Here is a 17,846-nt window from a genome sequence, read left to right as displayed (position 1 = left end):
CGGCTCCAAGAAGGCATATTTTCTTTAGTGCCAAGTGGCTAAGACTTGAGACCTCGGGGGATATGACTCAAGCAAGCCATGGCAAAGGGGTTGGTGTTATCACCCTTGCTTGTGATTCTAATGGTCTGAACAATGAGATGGGACCATGCAATTGTGGAGGGTCTTTTTCTTCTACTGATAGGAGGGTTGGTGATGTACAAGGGCAAGGACTGAATCTATTGGCGGGGACAAAAACTCATGGGGCCAAAGATATGGTACTCACTATAGAACATAAGGATTTTGAGGAAATGTTTGAGGATGATGCACTGGTTATCTCTGAGACTAAACGAAGACAAAAAAGAGGTGAAGGGGTAGCGAAAAGCTAGAGTGAGCTGGTCTTGCTTGCCAATGATAGAAACATGGAGGGTTCAAAACACTTGCAAGGGGAAGATTCTTGTGTTCAGGCCTACCTAGATTTATGAGTCGTCTAAGATAGAATTGTCTTGGGCTTGGGAACCCATGGAGATTTCGATTCCTCAAAGACCTCTTTGATCAAAAGAAGGCCAATTTTTTTTTTCTCTATGAAACATTCAGCAGCAAGGAGCATGTAGACAGAGTTTGTTGTTTGATTGGTTTTGAAGGGGTGTTTGTTGTTGAGCCTAGAGGTAGGAGTGGTGGGTTGGCCATACTTTGGTGCCATAGAGATGATGCTTAGTTACTTAGCTACTCAAAGAATCATATAGACTTGGTTACTAAGGTAAATAGCTTGGAGGAGTGGATACTCACTGGGATTTATGGAGAGTCTAACAGGGTTTAAGAGAAAATACTTGGGTTCTTATGCAAACCCTTGCTTCTAAGTCTTCTCTTTAATGGTGTTTGATTGGATATTTTAATAATGTCCTTAGCCAAAATGATAAGAAGGGTGGTAGACCCTATCCTACTAGGTTGTTAGAGGGGTTCAAAATAGTTATCTACGATTGTGATCTTGTGATTTGGACCTTATCAGCCACCCCTATACGTGGGAAAGAGGTTGGGGTAATGCTTGATGGGTGGAAGTGCGTTTTGATAGAGCCTTTGTGACTAGTCCATGGCTTAACTTGTTCTTGATGGCTAAGTTGACTAACTTAGAGGTTTCTACTTTAGATCACTGCACTATCTTTTTGGAGCTAAGTTTTGTAGTTCACTAAAAAAATTACAAGTTGTTTCGCTTTGAGAATGTTTGGCTAAAGGAGCCCATGTGTTCCCATATATTGTTGTCAAGTTGGACTGCTTGTGGTAATAGTTTGATATCTCAGAAGCTTCTTGTTGTTGCTCAGATTTGGCCAGCTGGGGAAAAGGGATGACGGGGGCCTTTAAAGAGAGATTAAGACAGTGTAAAGATTCTATCAGTCGCCTAAAGTAAAGAAGTGATGATTCTGTAGTCGAAAAATACCATATTGTGCAAAAGGAGCTGTGTGATATTCTTCACCAACAAAATATTTTTTGGCATCAAAGCTCTGAACATCTGTGGTTGAAAGATGGGGATCAAAATACCAAGTGTTATCCCAAAAATTGACACATCTGACGTGGTATTAAGCTTGGACATGTGGAGTAGACTGGGTAGACCCTCCGACAGGCTGATCGGTGTATACCTGCGGGGTATACAGCAAGTTACTGATCAACATACTATCACCAGAGGCTCAGCTGCTCGGTATGATGGACAACCAAACCTGGTCAGTGAACAAGAAGTCCGCAAGAATCGCCTGACCACCCGCAGAGGATGCCTAACAGTCCTGAAGACTCGGTCAAACTTCCTAACAAATAGGACTATAACTACCTACGAGAATAATGGGATATTTCCATCACCAGTTACACCGTGCGCATCCCCTTGGCTAACAGAGCATTATAAATACAAACCCTCCCCCATAGTCAAGGGGGTTCACAAAAATAGCCTACTGACCAGCACCAGAAACATACCGAGCAGCCTGGTTTGGTACTTAGCATCAATTCTGTCATTCTATATTGTCTTTTACACCTAGAAATCTACCTGTATTCACGGTTACCTTGTGTAAACCCTTAAGATCAATACAAATATAAGAGGAAGTAAGTCATTACCATTTCTTGGGGCCAAACCTCTATAATTCCGGTGTTGTTTGTCATCTATTGCTCATAGTTATTAGGTTTTTGGCTTAATTATGTTTCATTGATTGTCTAATTGAAAGCTCTCTAATTAATTAATTTAACCCCATGTTAGTTGACCAAAAATCCAGTCAACATTTTAGTGCTTTCATTGAGATCCCAAGACAATCACATTCGGATTCCATTGCTGCAAGGATGGTAGTCTCAACCAGAAGGTCAAGCTAAGAGCCTCCAAAGCTCGAGGCTGAAATCTTTCACCAAGTTCCATCGATGAGCAATTTCAATAGGCAGCAAGGTGATTTGCCACCCAGGAACCCATCTGGTGTTGGGGGGCAAACTGCTAGGCTCACTGTACTAGGACGTGGAGTTGCTGCAAGGGGCACCGACCAGCCAGGGCCAAGAGCTGGAGGTCCTGGATGGTATGAGCCTCACGTAGATACAAAGGACTTGACCCCAAAATGGAGCAGATAAGGGAAGTCATGGGACAGATGCAAGATCAGCTTGCCACCATGAATCAGGGGTAAGCTACTGCTCAAGAGGCCCTTTATGAGGCTTTCAAAAAAACAAAGGAGAGATTTCTAAGAATGGATGGATCGACATGCCCGGGAGGTGCAAGCCCATGAAGAAGACATGGAGCGCTGGACTAGGGAGGCTGCTGAATCCATCTGCAATTATATGCAATAGCAGCAAACCCAAGGCATGGGAAGTGCGGCAGGAACTACTGCCCACAACCAACAACGTCCTCCCGTTTTTGGTTTCGGTGAGGGTGTCATGCATGGACAAGAGGCTTAACCTCAAAATAGGAATCAAGTTCTGACTAAGAGTCATAGATTTGGTTGGGGCGCCCAAGCCAGCAACAATAGGCAACCCTTTCTGCTTGATGAGTAGGTCCTTCCAAGGCGCGGCATGGGACAGGACCAAGCAGGAAACTTTTGGCCGAGATCTCAGGGCGGTGGCCATGATAGAAATCCTGGTGCTATAGGACGGGATGGCAACCCCCGAGCACCAGCGCCGAATAGGAGTGGTTAGTCCAAAAATTACCAGCAACAACCTGGTCGATATAGACAGTACCAAGAATACCGACCAAGAACTAAAAGGGAGGAACCATAGGTTAGTAGTGCGCACAAACCCCACTATGATGATGGGTATGATCATGATGAGGCAGCGAGCTATGTTCGCCAGCAAAATAACCAAGGTCAGAGAGGCAACTAGTCCGAAGGACTGTTTGTCCCACAAGGGTAGGATATACTGAAAAAACAACCACCCCGAGGTGGAGGGTTTCACGAAGTACCTCCAGTACCAGGTTGAGCAGACAGCCAGAATGTTGGGGGCATGCCTTGGCCAAACTCTGTGTTCAATTAAATGGGTCCCATGGGAGGTGAAGATCTTCAAGATGCTCTTAATCGTAGCAAGGAAAATCGGGATTCAATCAACATAGCTCCACCTCAGCCTGTTCGGGACTCGAGAATGGATGAGGTCTGCAATGCAGCACAACCCCAGGCAGCTGCATACCCTAACATCCAGGCCCAATTAGATCTGTTAACCCGCCTGGTAAGGGACTTGACAACCTCCATGTTAACAAATATTGAAATGGAGAGGCAGAGAGATTCCCCAATTTCATAACGTATTAATCAACTACCTATACCTGTCAAATTCAAGATGCTGACATGGAAGATGTACACTAGGCGGGAAGCCCCAGTGTTCCACATTCACAACTTCGAACTACAAACTGATCTCCAAGAAGGTTTGGCATGATGCCATGTGCAGGATCTTCCCGGGCACCCTATAAAAAATCGCTGAACAATGGTTCTTCAAGTTGCAGCCAGGGTCAATTACATCATGGGATGGATTTTTACATATATTCTATTCCCAATTTTCTTTGGCAATCCCCCTTCCGGCCGAACATAATGTCCTGGTGGACATAAAACAAAGGGACAATGAGCCTTTAAAAGACTACATTCAACATTTTATGCAGGAGGCCACCAGAGTGAAATATCACAGTGATGATGGTAAGTTTATATCCATCAATTCAGGAGTCAAAGTAAAAATTTTGTTATGGAGCAGCTTGAAAAGGAAGTCTGCTCGTACCACCCAGGAGTTCCTTGATCAGATAGGGGAATTCATCAAGCATGAGGAAGTTGAACGAAAGGTGGATAATCTAACTTAGACAGCTGCCGAACAGGGGAAAACAGATATTGGGAATACCACTAACCCTATAGAGGGAGGTAAGAATGGAGCTAAGAACGGTAAACGTAGTAATGGGGTTGGAAGTAGTGGTAACCCGAATGACCATAAGAAGCCTAAGACCGCCGAACAGCCCAAACCACGATAATATGTTCCTAAGTTTACTACTTACTCCATCATGTTGGAGGCCCGTGCAGATGTTTTCAATGCCACCCAGGCAATGGTGCCCTACAGGAGACCTCCACCAATGAGGAAGGATGTTAACAGATGGAATATGACTAAGTTCTGTCAAATTCATAATGAATATGGTCATGAAACAAATGAATGCAACTATCTAAAGGAGGAAATATAATTCCTCATTCGACAAAATAATGCCCATTTGAAGATGTATTTACGGCTGACTGCCGACCAGCATCCTTAACAGCCTCCTCAGCAACAGCCTCAATAGTATTAAAGCAATCAGCCTCTCCTACTTCCGCCAGTTGCTGGTCGGCTAGATATGATTTGTGGTGGATTGCATTTGGCTAGCAACTCTGGCAAGGCTTGAGAAAGATACACTTGTTCCCTTAGGCACGAGCAGGAAGTAGATTTACTGGTTGTCAAGGTATGTACTCCCAAACAACCTCGCTACAAGTGTGAGCCCATCATATTCAACGAGGAAGACACAAGTCACATACATCATTTGTATAATGACCCTTTGATGGTAGAAGTGCAGATCGCCAACATGATCGTGGCCCAAACGATGATTGACCATGGGTCGTCTACATACATCCTATTCAAGAGTACCTTAGAGAGGATGAATTTAAGCATTAGAGATCTTGAACCATGCGGCAACTGCTGTATGGGTTTATAAGGAATGACATGGCCCCAGCACGAAGCATAAGTATGCCCTTGATAATAGGGACGACACCTAAAGGAACACTATAATGGCTTTGTTCGTTGTAATCGACATCCCCTCTTCTTACAATGCCATGATAGGCCGACCAACCCTATATGACCTCCGAACAGTAATTTCGGTCTTCCATCTGCTCATCAAGTTCCTAACCTGGGCAAGTATAGGATGTCTCAAGGGGAGCCAACTAGTGGCCAGAGAATGTTATAATTCATTAATAAAGAAGGCAAGAAAGGTCGTCTGTACCGCATAGCCTGCAAGGCCCAGTCACCAGAAATAGGATGCAACCCAAAATGGGGGGAGGATATATGTAACGCCCCAACTCCAGGGACCGCTACAGTGCACATTGCAAACGGTGCTAAACTCGCTAATCGAGTCATTTGGCCATAAACGTGTGACTAAGTATGATTAGCGGTTTAGGGGTTAAAAACTTAGGTTAAGATAAAACGTTTCACTAGAACGTTTACTGTATACATTGGGATCCCAAAAATATAATTTCAGAGTTTATTACAAAAGGTTATTTACATCAAGCCGATCTAGGCGGCAAAACAGGGTTCAGCCCTAGTTCCACTTTCAAACCTCGCCCAAGTATTGGTCGAGCAGCTGCATATGTACACGTCATCACCTAAGCTCTCCAACTCAAGGATGGCCCAGCTTCCTTTCGCCTTTACCTGCACCACATAGCACCCGTGAGCCGAAGCCCAGCAAGAAAACTCATATGCTCATAAACAGTCATATCATGATATCGAATCATATCTGGCATGCCTAGCTATCATAGCTCTATTCAGCATGCAAATGAGTTCAAACAGATGCTGGGGTATCCAGGATAAGAAATCCTGGCCTTCTGATTGGAGGACTATCAAGTCAATCCTAATCAGATGAGTGACTGCCAAACAAGTCACTAACCAAATGGAAGAGTGGCTGCTAGGTAAGCCACTAGCCTTCAAGCGCTTATAATATTCATCAAATGAGTGTTGCAACACTTGAGGTTCTGATAAACCACGCTGAGTGACCGACAAGCGAGTCACTAATTCAAATGGAAGGGTCACTGCTGGGTAAGCCTCTAGCCTTCAATAGGTTCTGGTAACCATACTGAGTGACTGCCAAGCACGTCACTAATTCAAATGGAAGGGTGGCTGTTGGGTAAGCCTCTAGCCTTCAACAGGTTCTGGTAAACCATACTGAGTGACTGACAAGCATGTCACTAATTCAAATGGGAGAGTGGCTGCTAAGTAAGCCACCAGCCTCCAAGCGCTTATTTCATTCATCGACCCTCGGGGTCGGTCTGGCATTAATGCTCTTTGAGTCATTCAATGCTGGCAGTCAATTAGACCTCATCTTTGATGGCTCGCGTGATACACGCTAAGACCATTCTGACTAATGCGTCAGTGCAACGTGACTAGTGCCCAGTACCACTGCCGAACCTGACTAATGAGTCACAGCTTCACAATTGATACTAACACCTTTGCCAATTCTGACTAATTAGTCAGTACCATGCGCAAGTAAGCAATGCTATCAATGTGTATCATATGCCAATTATCCAAGAATAGGGCATTCAGCATGCTTACTAAACAGTTGCTAGCATAATTATGATCATGCACAAACTCAGAGACTCAAACTCTGACCAATCTCATATTCATCATTCATGGCATGCCCTAATCACATGTTTCTCGTGCATCACGTGCATCACACTTAATCATCCAGCATGCCTCAACAATAATCATATGCAAATGGGCAAGATTGCCAAGAATTCATTATGCTATCAATGTTTACATTTAAACATTCAACATGCATCAATCATAACCATGCATGTCACACATGGGGTGCAGTTTTCTTACCTTTGGTCCAAGCACAGGTTACCAACAAATGAGCCACAAGCATGATCCTGATCCAAGCCTCTAGTGTTAACCTAGTCACAACCACAAATGGTGATCCAATGAGTTCAAGCTTTAAAACCAACCCTTGAACTAAAACTTAGCCTCCAAGACATCAACCCTCACTAATCCGGGTAGTAGGAATGATCCCGAGGCCTAAAACCATGTTCCCGGGGTCAAAACACCCAAACGGGCTCAAAAGCCTGCCTGAGCCGCGGCCCTGACACCCTGAGCCGCGGCCCCCAGTACCACCAGAAGCAAGCGCTGCAGCTCCCAACACCAAGGGCCGCGGCGCCCAGCAAGGCAAAACTGGGGCACCTGCTTCATCGAGCAAGGGCCGCGGCGCCCAAGAACAGGGCCGCGGCCCAACTTCGGGGCAGCCATTTTCCCTTCGTTTTAACCTTTTAAAACCTCCCAAAAACATGTCTAAACATTCCCAAATCATTAAATCAAAGTTCCCAAACTCCCCAATGGTCCAAAACCACCAAAACCCAAGGTTCAAACAAACTAGAAACCCAACGATTCACAAAATCTAATCCAAGCTTAAAGACTTTTAAAAACTTAAAACTTAAACTTGAATTACCTCTGATTGAGTTGTTTCCAACTAAATCCTCCAGCTAATAAGCTTCTAATTCTCCTTAGGATTGCTATGCCTCGATCCTCGCTCGATTCCGAGTCCTAGAACTCAAGATACCTTCGAAAATGCGATCGGGAACGAAAAGGGAACTTTTAGGGAGAGAGAACGTACAGATCGTTCTTTTTATTTTCTTAAAAGGTTACTTAAAGCTTAAGTAGCTTCCAATAAAACCTAAAGCTCGGGGTCCCGAAAACACCCCCGGGGACATTATAGTCAAAACTTCCATAATTTCCCCCTGGTCTTACTAACTCCCAATTTATCACCAAATGTTACTTCCCATTACCCAATAAGCCGGTAATGCTATAAATACCCCTTGACTTACTCCAAGTCAAGCTTAAATCCCGTTGTGACTTTCCCACTAGCTTACCTCCTAGGATCGTCTTGTGCTGGGTAACCCTGGCATAACCAGATAATAACAAAGCACCACGCCCATTTCACATATATGCCAAAAATGCCCGAAATGGCCAAAATATGAAAATCACCCAATTAATCACAAATGGGTTCACATGCATATTTAATACACCTAAACATGCATATTATCATCAAATAGCATAATAAAGCAATGATGGCCCTCCCGGCCTCCTAATCAAGGTCCTATACCTTATTAGGAAATTTGGGGCATTACAATATAGACCCTCCTTTTGGGGATATTGATACAGGGGTGGGTCTAGTCGAAGAAATAGAAGAGGTCCTGCTTGACCCAGTGCTCCCGACTAGGGTTGTCAAGGTAGGCAAAGGCTTTTCCAAGAACATAAGATCTGCCTTGATCCAGTTCCTATAGAACAACCAAGATGTGTTCGCCTGGTCTCATGATGATATGGTGGGGATTTTCCCAACCATTATAAGCCACGCCCTCAACATCGATACCGAACACTTCAAGCCCATACAGTAGAAAATGAGGTTACTAGATCCAACGAGGGCAAAGGCATTGAAGGAAGAGGTGGAGAAACTTCAAAATAATAATTTCATTAGGGAAGCCTTCTACCCAGTATGGGTGTCCAATCCCGAATTGGTATCGAAGCCTAATAACAAGTGGAAGGTGTGCATAGATATCACATATTTAAATAAAGAATGCCTAAACGATTGCTTCCCACTTCCGAGAATTGACCAGCTGGTGGACGCTATAGCCGGTCGTGAAATCTTAACCTTTATGGATGCTTACTTAGGGTATAACCAGATAACCATGCATCCACCCGACCAGGAGCACACCATCTTCCACATGGATGTGGGGTTGTACTACTATAGAGTTATGTCGTTCGACCTGAAAAATGCTAGAGCCACTTATCAACGGTTGGTAAACCGTATGTTCAAAGAACCGATAGGAAATAACATGGAGGTTTATGTGGACGATATGTTGATGAAATCTAAAAAGAATTGGGGGCACATTGAGGACTTGGAGGAATGCTTCAACATCTTGAGGTAGTATAGAATGAAATTGAACCCCCTAAAATGCTCCTTTGGTGTGGGGTCGAGAAAATTCTTGGGGTTTATAGTGAACTCTAGGGGGATTGAAGAAAACCTCGAGAAGATAAAGGCACTGCTGGACATGCCCTCACCAACAAGGATCAAGGACGTACAGAGCCTAATAGGACGCATAGCAGCACTAAGCAGATTCGTGTCCAAATCTATTGATAAATGTATTTCATTTTTCAATATCCTTAGAGGTACAAAGAAATTTGAATGGACCGTTGAGAGCGAACAAGCCTTCCAAGCTCTAAACTAGTAGCTAGCACAACCCCCGATCCTTTCAAAACCTCTGGAGGTCGAAGAACTGTGCATATACCTAGTAGTAACTCAACACGCTGTCAGTGCAATCCTGGTAAGAGAAGAGAACAAAATTCAACATCCAGTCTACTATGTCTGTAAAAGGTTGATCGAGGTTGAGAGCATGTATCCTTTAATTGAAAAGTTAACTTACTTCCTGCTATTGTCTTCCAGAAAACTTCACCCATACTTCATAGCTCATCCCATAAAGGTTCTTACCGACCAACCATTGCACCAAGTCCTGCAAAAGTCGGACACCTTTTGTCGGTTACTCAAATGATCTATAGAGCTCGGGCAGTATGAAATTACCTACCAGCCTTGAACAGCAATTAGAGGCTAGGCTCTCACAGATTTTGTAGCTGAATGTACTAGTATACCAGAACCGAGGGTAGACATGGCCGAGCACTCATCAAAGTCTGGACTGCCGCCCAGTACAGATGCTGAGTAGAACATCGAGCACCCAGAATCCAGTGATATTCGTTTCGAAGAAGAAGTTGCTCATCGATGGCTCGTCGACAGACCAGCTGTCTGAGGCCGGTCTCTTGCCAATCACACCTGAAGGGTAATGTGTAACATCCCAAATTACCTAATAAGGCTTAGGGCCATGATTAAGGGGCTAGGATCGCAATTTAGGAGAATTATGTGTATATGTGATATATATGTGTATGATTATATGATTACGTGAGTTATATTATAATATGACTAGATATGCATGTTAAGGTGTATTAAATATGCATGTAGGCCCGTTTCTTATTAGAAGGGAAATTTTTGTAATTTGGTATGTTATGGGTATATTTGGTATATATGTGCATATATGTGATATATGTGTGAGACCACATTATTATGTGGAGATATTTGGGTTACTCGGCACGATGCGATCCTAGGGAGCAAGTTAACGGGAAAGTCACATTGGGATCCAATACCTGACTCGGGGTGAGTCAAGGGGTATTTAGCACATTACAGGATATCAAATAATGGGAGTAAATATTTGAGGATATATTTGGAGTTAGTGAGATTAGGAGGGAATACTAGGGATTTTGGCCATTTTGACCTTGGAGACGTTTTTGGTACCTTGAGCCTCAAGATTAGCTTATGTGACTTAAGCCTTAAGGAAGTAAACACTCAAAACTCAACAACCCCAATTGACTCTCTCTCTCTCTTTCTCTCTCTCTCTATTTTCTAAGGGAGTTAATTGAAGAAAGTTAAGGAATTGTTGGCTGAAGCTTGGGAGATTAGAGGCTTAGCTCTAGAATCAGATTAGCTACAGCTAGGGGGACTTAAATCACAGCTGAGGTAAAGTTCTAACCTCTGATTTAGTTTAATCTTCTGAAAGTTTATGGTGTTCCTCAAGTGTTGGATTTTGGGTTTTAATGGAATTTCCATCAAGTTTAAAGTTGGGTTTTGCTGCTGGGAAGACGTTAAATTGGTTTTGAGAATTGAATTATGGTTTTAGAATGGATTTGAGGTGGTTTTGATCGGGTTTGGCTGAAGAAGAACCATAGAATTCTGGGTTCGTAGGGCTGAGTTGCGGCACTGTTCTTGGGGTGTCACGGCCCTCTTGAACCCAAGAACCAGAGAAAGGTTTGATGTGAGGTCGTGCCGCGAAGCCTGCAAGGTTGAGCCCTGGCGCGTGTTCAGTGAGCGGGGAGGCTGGCGCCTCTGACTTTGGTGGGCCGTGACTCAAATGCTTAGGGCCGCATCGCTTAAGGGGTTTTGAGCCCCAAAAGGGTTTTTGAATGCAGGAACTTAACCCTAAGGGCTCAAGATCAATTCTACTACCTAGTTTAGTAGAATTCGACATCCCGGAGGTAAGGAATCAGTCTGGAAGACTTTATTTGCTCGTTATTCACATGATTTTATATTATGATTGTGACTAGGTTATCGCTAGGGGCTCAGAACCTTGATCATTTTCGAGGGTCGTTCTTATGATCACGCTATACTCGGACTTGAGGTAAGAAAACTGCACCCGGTCTACGTTTAGGGCTCGGCCCGAATATAGTGCAAAACTAATGTTATGTTGAGAATGTTTTATTAAACATATTGAATGCGTTGTGTTTGCCTATGTTATGTAATAACTGTTGATCTGTATATCTGATTGGGGAAGCTCAGCTTATAAGTTGAAGGTTTATCTATGTTATATGATGAAGGGCTTGGCTTAATAGTCAAGGGTATAGTCAGTTTAAAGACTCGACTTATCAGTCTAGGGATTAAGACTCAACTTATCAGTTGATGATTAAGACTCGACTTATCAGTCGGGGTTAAGACTCGACTTATCAGTGGATGATTAAGACTCGACTTATCACTTGATGGTTAAGACTCGACTTATCACTTGATGGTTAAGACTCTACTTATCAGTCGAAGGTTAAGATTCGACATATCAGTCGATGGTTAAGACTCAACATATTAATCGATGGTTAAGACTCGACATATCAGTGAAAGGTTAAGAATCGACTTATCAGTCGGTGGTTAAGACTCAACTTATCAATCGATGGTTAAGAATCGACTTATCAGTCGAAGGTTAAGACTCGACTTATCAATCGATGGTTAAGATTCGACTTATCGGTCGGAGGTTAAGACTCGACTTGTCAGTCAATGGTTAAAAGTCAACTTATCAGTCAAAGGTTAAGACATGACTTATCAATCGAGGATTGAAAGGCTAAACTTATTAGTTATGGGTTAAAGGACTCGGCTTATGAGTCGAGAGTTAAATGCTCGACTTAGAAGTCAAGGGAGGTAATAGTGTGCCGAACGTTGGACAATAGGGTTAAGTCAACCCAGAAGCAAGATACACGGTTAAGACTCGACTTATCAGTCGATGGTTAAGACTCGACTTATCAGTCGAAGGTTAAGACTCAACTTATCAATCGATGGTTAAGCTCAACTTATGAGAAGGAGGTTAAGACTCGACTTATCAGTCGGTGGTTAAGACTCGACTTATCAGTCAATGGTTAAGACTCGACTTATCAGTCGATGGTTAAGACACGACTTATCAATCAAAGATTGAAAGACTCAACTTATTAGTTATGCGTTATAGGACTCGGATTATGAGTCGAGAGTTAAAGGCTTGGCTTAGAAGTCGAGGGTAGTAATAGCATGCCGAACGCAGGTCGATAGGGTTAAGTCGACCCAGAAGCGAGATACATGCTTGAACATCCCTAGGGTCATTTGGAACGTGAAGCATCAAACCCGATTGGCCAGCTCAAGGACTAGTTATGCTAGATGGCATTAAAGCCCTAGTGTGACACTATAGTCACTATAGGAGTGATTTGCATGCATGAGTAGAGTTATTACTATTGGCATGCTAGTTATGATTCTGCGATTTGATAATGTACTGCTTATAAGAATTTTTATGTTTTCTTGCTGAGCCTTAGCTCACGGGTGCTAAATGGTGCAGGTAAAGGAAATGAAAAGTTGGACCAGCCATGAGTTGGAGAGTTTCAGGGGCATTAGGGTTGGACCCTGATTTTTCCACCTAGGTCAAATTTTGTATTAGTTTTTGGGTTGTAACCATTTTTAACTACGATGGGATCTCATGTATGGGAATTAAACACTTTTAATAAAATGGTTGACTTTTGACCAAAATTTTTAGTACCTAAACCTATGGTTAGTTTTAAGTACACAAGTTAAGCTCAAATGACTCGTTTAGCGAGTTAAGCACTATTTAAACTACATAGTGTAATGGTCCTGGATTAGGAGGACATTACAACTTGGTATCAAAGCGGTTTAGGTTTATGTGTTCTTGAAGATTGGCTGGGCATGTACACTCGTCGCTGAAGACAAGCTCGACTCAGGGTTCGGTAAATATTTATGTTAATTCATGTTATATGAATGTCTTATTTGCATGGTTGATTATGAAACATGAGTTATACTGATAGGGCCTGTCCTTGATTGTTGTGTGTACGATAAGGGATGTGCTTATTAGCACTATGACTGTTTTGAATATTGAGAAGAATGTGCGTATTAGCACCCTAATTGAGCATGAATATAAACTGTCTTGCTTATTAGCATGATCGCCATATGTGAAAGCTAATGAACGCTTATTAGCGCTATGATGGATTATAAATGTTAAAGAAACTCTTATTAGCGCATTTAACTGTTGTTAATTGCATATAGGCCAGGAAATGCTTATTAGCACTGTTAATACTGGCGTGGATTAAAGAACATGCTTAGTTGCATTGCTATATATGTATAAATGCTTGAACATGCTCATTTGTACCGTTATCACTTATGAATGCCAGAAATGCTCATTAACATTGCTATTTTCTTATGACTACTAGGAAGTGCTTATTATCACCATGGTTGAATATACTATATGTTTGCATGCTTATAAAAAAAATGCATCTATTTGTTCATTCAGTCTTAGACCGTTAGGTGGCAAGAGGTAAAGTCATCATTTACCTAACGACCAAATTGATCACTGCGAAGTGAGCCAGTGGTCAGTATGTTTCCTTGAAGGTCAAAGAGATTGGCTGGCCAAGAGGTACAGGCCAGGGAAGAGAATGACCAGGTCCAGGTGATGGACCCAAAACGGGTATGTTTTAAAAATTTATACTCGCAAGCGCACGAATCGTATATAAAATATAGTGTTCGTGTAAGCATGAGATCGAACCCAAAGGAGTTGTCTAAAATAAAAAAGAAAACTATTTTAAACCAAAATTAATAAATTCTAACCTAGCTCCAAAGATTGATGAGTTTTAATGTTATGAACATAACATAAAAGATTGAAAATAAAGTTATTTAAGAGAATAAAAAAAAACAATAATGATTTGAAAATAAGTGTTAAAAGAAAGATTACTAATATACTAGAATCCACAAAATGTAAGTTTAATAATACTTATTAGTATATTGATTCCCAAGTTTAGTGATAGTTAAAATAAGTTAAACTATCATTTTCCAAATAGATTTATAATTTTAAGCACAAATTACTTCTAAAAAGATAAGATTTTTCTTCACTTTTCAAAAAGTATAATTACAAAGTATTTAATGTGAATCAACCTAATGAAACAACAAAAAATTAAATAACATTATTTATAAGGCAAAACATAATATTTTTGTTCTAAGCATTGGATGTGTACAATTTAATGACACATCTTACACAAAGACTATTATGTTTTGCAAAATGAAGAACAAAGTGCATATTATCTAACAATCCAAAATATGAGACATTAAAGATGAAAGACATATATGAAGAAGAAAAATCCATAAGTTTTGTTGCATTACATGGGAAATCAACATACACCATAAATATTATCTGGTTACAAGTTGCTTCATCATGATCTTAATAATCTTATGAAAAAGATTAGAAGCGCATAACTAGAATGGAAGTTACAAAATAAATAAAATACATACTTGAAATTGCTCTTGAAAAACGCCAAAATGGAAGAGACAATGGTAGAGAGAAAATGGTAGAAAAGAAGATGGTAACCAAAAATTAAGCACCCTAAAATGGTCTTGAAATTCCATATTTATAGCCAAAATGAGATTATTAAAACAATCAATTTAAATTAATTAAATTAATTAGATTAATTAAATTAGTAATAATATGACCAGTAGGGGTAAATTCTAGGGTGTAATGATGATTTTGTGGTGAAAATGTGTAGAGAAGTTGGGTAAAAATGTAGCATTTTTAGACCAAAGGACAAAGGGACAATTTTTGGGCTCAAGAGAGTGGGAAGGTGGTTGGAGGCTGCTGGTGGCAGGCGGGCCTGGGGTGGCTACCGGCCTGGGGTGGAGAGGCAGGCCCACTGTGGTTGGATGGAGGCTGGAGCTTGGGCTGGAGGGTTCAGTTGGGTACAGCTGGAGATGAGTGGTGTACGACTGGCAGCTGAAGCATCAGGTGCGCTATGTGGCTTCTAGAGGTGGGCCGAGTGGCTTCAGCTGGGCAGGAGGCCCGAATGGGCCTGGGAGCTGAGGAGGTGTGGGCCTAGCGGGCCCAGGTGGTTGGGGCAAGAGTTGGGCTTCACGTGTGAGGCTTGGGCTAGCTGAAGCTTCCTCTTTGATTTCTCAAAAATGCCATTTGGTTCACTTCTTTTATTAAAAATTTTTATTTCCTTTTCTTTCAAATAATGCAACATGTTTCCTAGAAAATAATCATAAACTAAATTAAAATTAAATATTTTCAGTAATAAAATATACCCTATAAATTCCATGAAAATATTAATTAAAATTTAATTTACATAACATTTAATTTTTAAAAAAAATCACATCTTTAACATTCAATTTAACAACACTAATTTCAAATACTTAAACTACAACATAATACGATAAAATATCAATAAAAACATATAAAAATCTAGAAAAATACAATAAGACTAATAAATTCAAAATTACTTAAAAATTTAATAAATCAATTAGAAACTCAGGAACTAAGCAACAATTAGCATATAAAATATGGTAAAATAACTCTATTTTATACAGTTATCACCAGGCCCCACCACCAGCTCTAGAGAACTAGCAGCAGTTGCTTACTGATATGCAAGCTAGGTTGCAGAGGTAGGAGGATGAGATTTGCCTCTTGAGACAGCATCAGGTTCCAGCAGGGAACCTACCACCCGCTATACCATCAGAGATACAGCCAGGGGTACTAGCGACATTACAGCCCCAGAAAGGGGGAGATAGATGGGAACCCTGTATGAGAGGTTTAGGAAACAACACCCTCTAGTTTTTTAGGTTAGCTCAGACCCACTGAAGGCTAAACAGTGGATGGCTATGATAACCACCATTCTGGGTTTCATGAGGGCAGGTGATAATGAGAGAGTGGCCTGCGCCGCTTACATGTTTCGGGAGGATGCTCGAATACGATGGGAGGTGGTATCCCAGACTAGGGTAGTAAATACTATGGAGTGGGAAGAATTCAAAACTAACGAGAACTACTACAATGACGCAGTCAAAGCTAGGAAGGCTGAAGAACTAAGTAAGTTGCATCACAGTAACATGGCAGTAATTGATTATGCTTTGAAGTTTGACAGAATGGTAATTTTTGTCGGGGATCTAAGGCCCACTGATGGGACCAGAAGGGAGAGGTTTCTCTAGGGGCTACAATCTATTATAGCCTGGGATGTTCACATCACTATTGTGCCAAGAGTGACTACTTACGCATAGGTTGTTGAGAAGGCGCTCATAGCTGAGAGCACAGAGAACGAGATCTAGCGCGAGAGTACAATCAGAAGGAATTTTAGGAGGCCAGGATCTCCATTTGTAGGCTTTTGTAGGGGCAGAGACCCTAGTGACCAAAAGAGAAAGACTCTGGATACATTTTCAGCTCCATGGCCAGATAGGAGGCCACGGGGCATGTAGATAGGCCACCAAGGTGGCAGTTAGACCTGGAGAGTTTTTCCCAGAGTGTACTCAGTTCAGGAAGTGTCATATTGGGGAATGTCGGGCAAAGGCTTGTTTTGTCTATTGAATTGTGGGACACTGGAGGAAAGATTTCCCGAGAATAAAGAAAGAAGAACCGAGGAAGGTGGACAACCTGATGCCATCTTGGGTGTTCACCTTGACTTAGGCAGAGGTCGAAGCTAGTCCATCGGTGGTTACAGGTTAGCTTTCTAGAGCTGGGACCCTTTATACTATTTTGATTGGTTCTGGGGCTACACATTCCCTTGTATCTAGTAGGGTGATTGATAGGTTGTGTAGACCATAGGTATATTATACAGTGGATTTTTGGAACTTTGTAGCCTACTGGGGAGTTGTGGTTTCTAGAAGATGGGTCAGGTCGCTACCGGTAGCAGGGGATGGTAGAGAGTTGTCACTTGACATGATAGAGTTGGTTATAACTGACTTCGATATGATCTTGGGTATGGATTGGTTAGCCAGATATGGGGCGACAATAGATAGCAAGAAGAAGATGGTAACCTTTGAGCCTGAGGGTGAGGATCCTTATGTATTCATAGACATTGTGCATGGACCCCGTATACCTATGATATTTGTACCTAGAGCTGGAGACCTAGTGCAGGGGGGATGCATAGGATTCCTAGCTAGTGTGGTGGACACCACTCAAGTCATGCCAATGGGACCAGGACAGACCAGACTAGTCTGTGAGTTTTTGGATGTGTTCCCAGAAGATCTACCAGGGTTACCTCTATATAGGGAGATATATTTTGTAATTGAATTGGCGCAAGGTATAGAGCCAGTGTCTGATAACTCCATTTTAGTGTCATTGTAGGATGTGTTTTTGTGGTAATCTTGAGTCTTTTTATTTGTTTTGTGCAAGATTACGCTTGTGTTTGTCTTTGTTGTAGGATTGTGCTATGAATTATGAGCTAAACGCGAAAAGAAGAAGAAATGGTGGAAAAGTGGAACTTTTGGTGGTTATTCGAGTCAAATTGGCATCAAGGAGGAGTTAGAAGAAATTTTGATGAAGGTCGGACTTAAAATGGTCATGTTTTAAAAAAAAATA

This window comes from Humulus lupulus, chromosome 2, assembly GCF_963169125.1.
Source record: "Humulus lupulus chromosome 2, drHumLupu1.1, whole genome shotgun sequence".
Taxonomy (NCBI): Eukaryota; Viridiplantae; Streptophyta; class Magnoliopsida; order Rosales; family Cannabaceae; genus Humulus; species Humulus lupulus.
Note: the sequence above shows the minus strand (reverse complement) of the source record.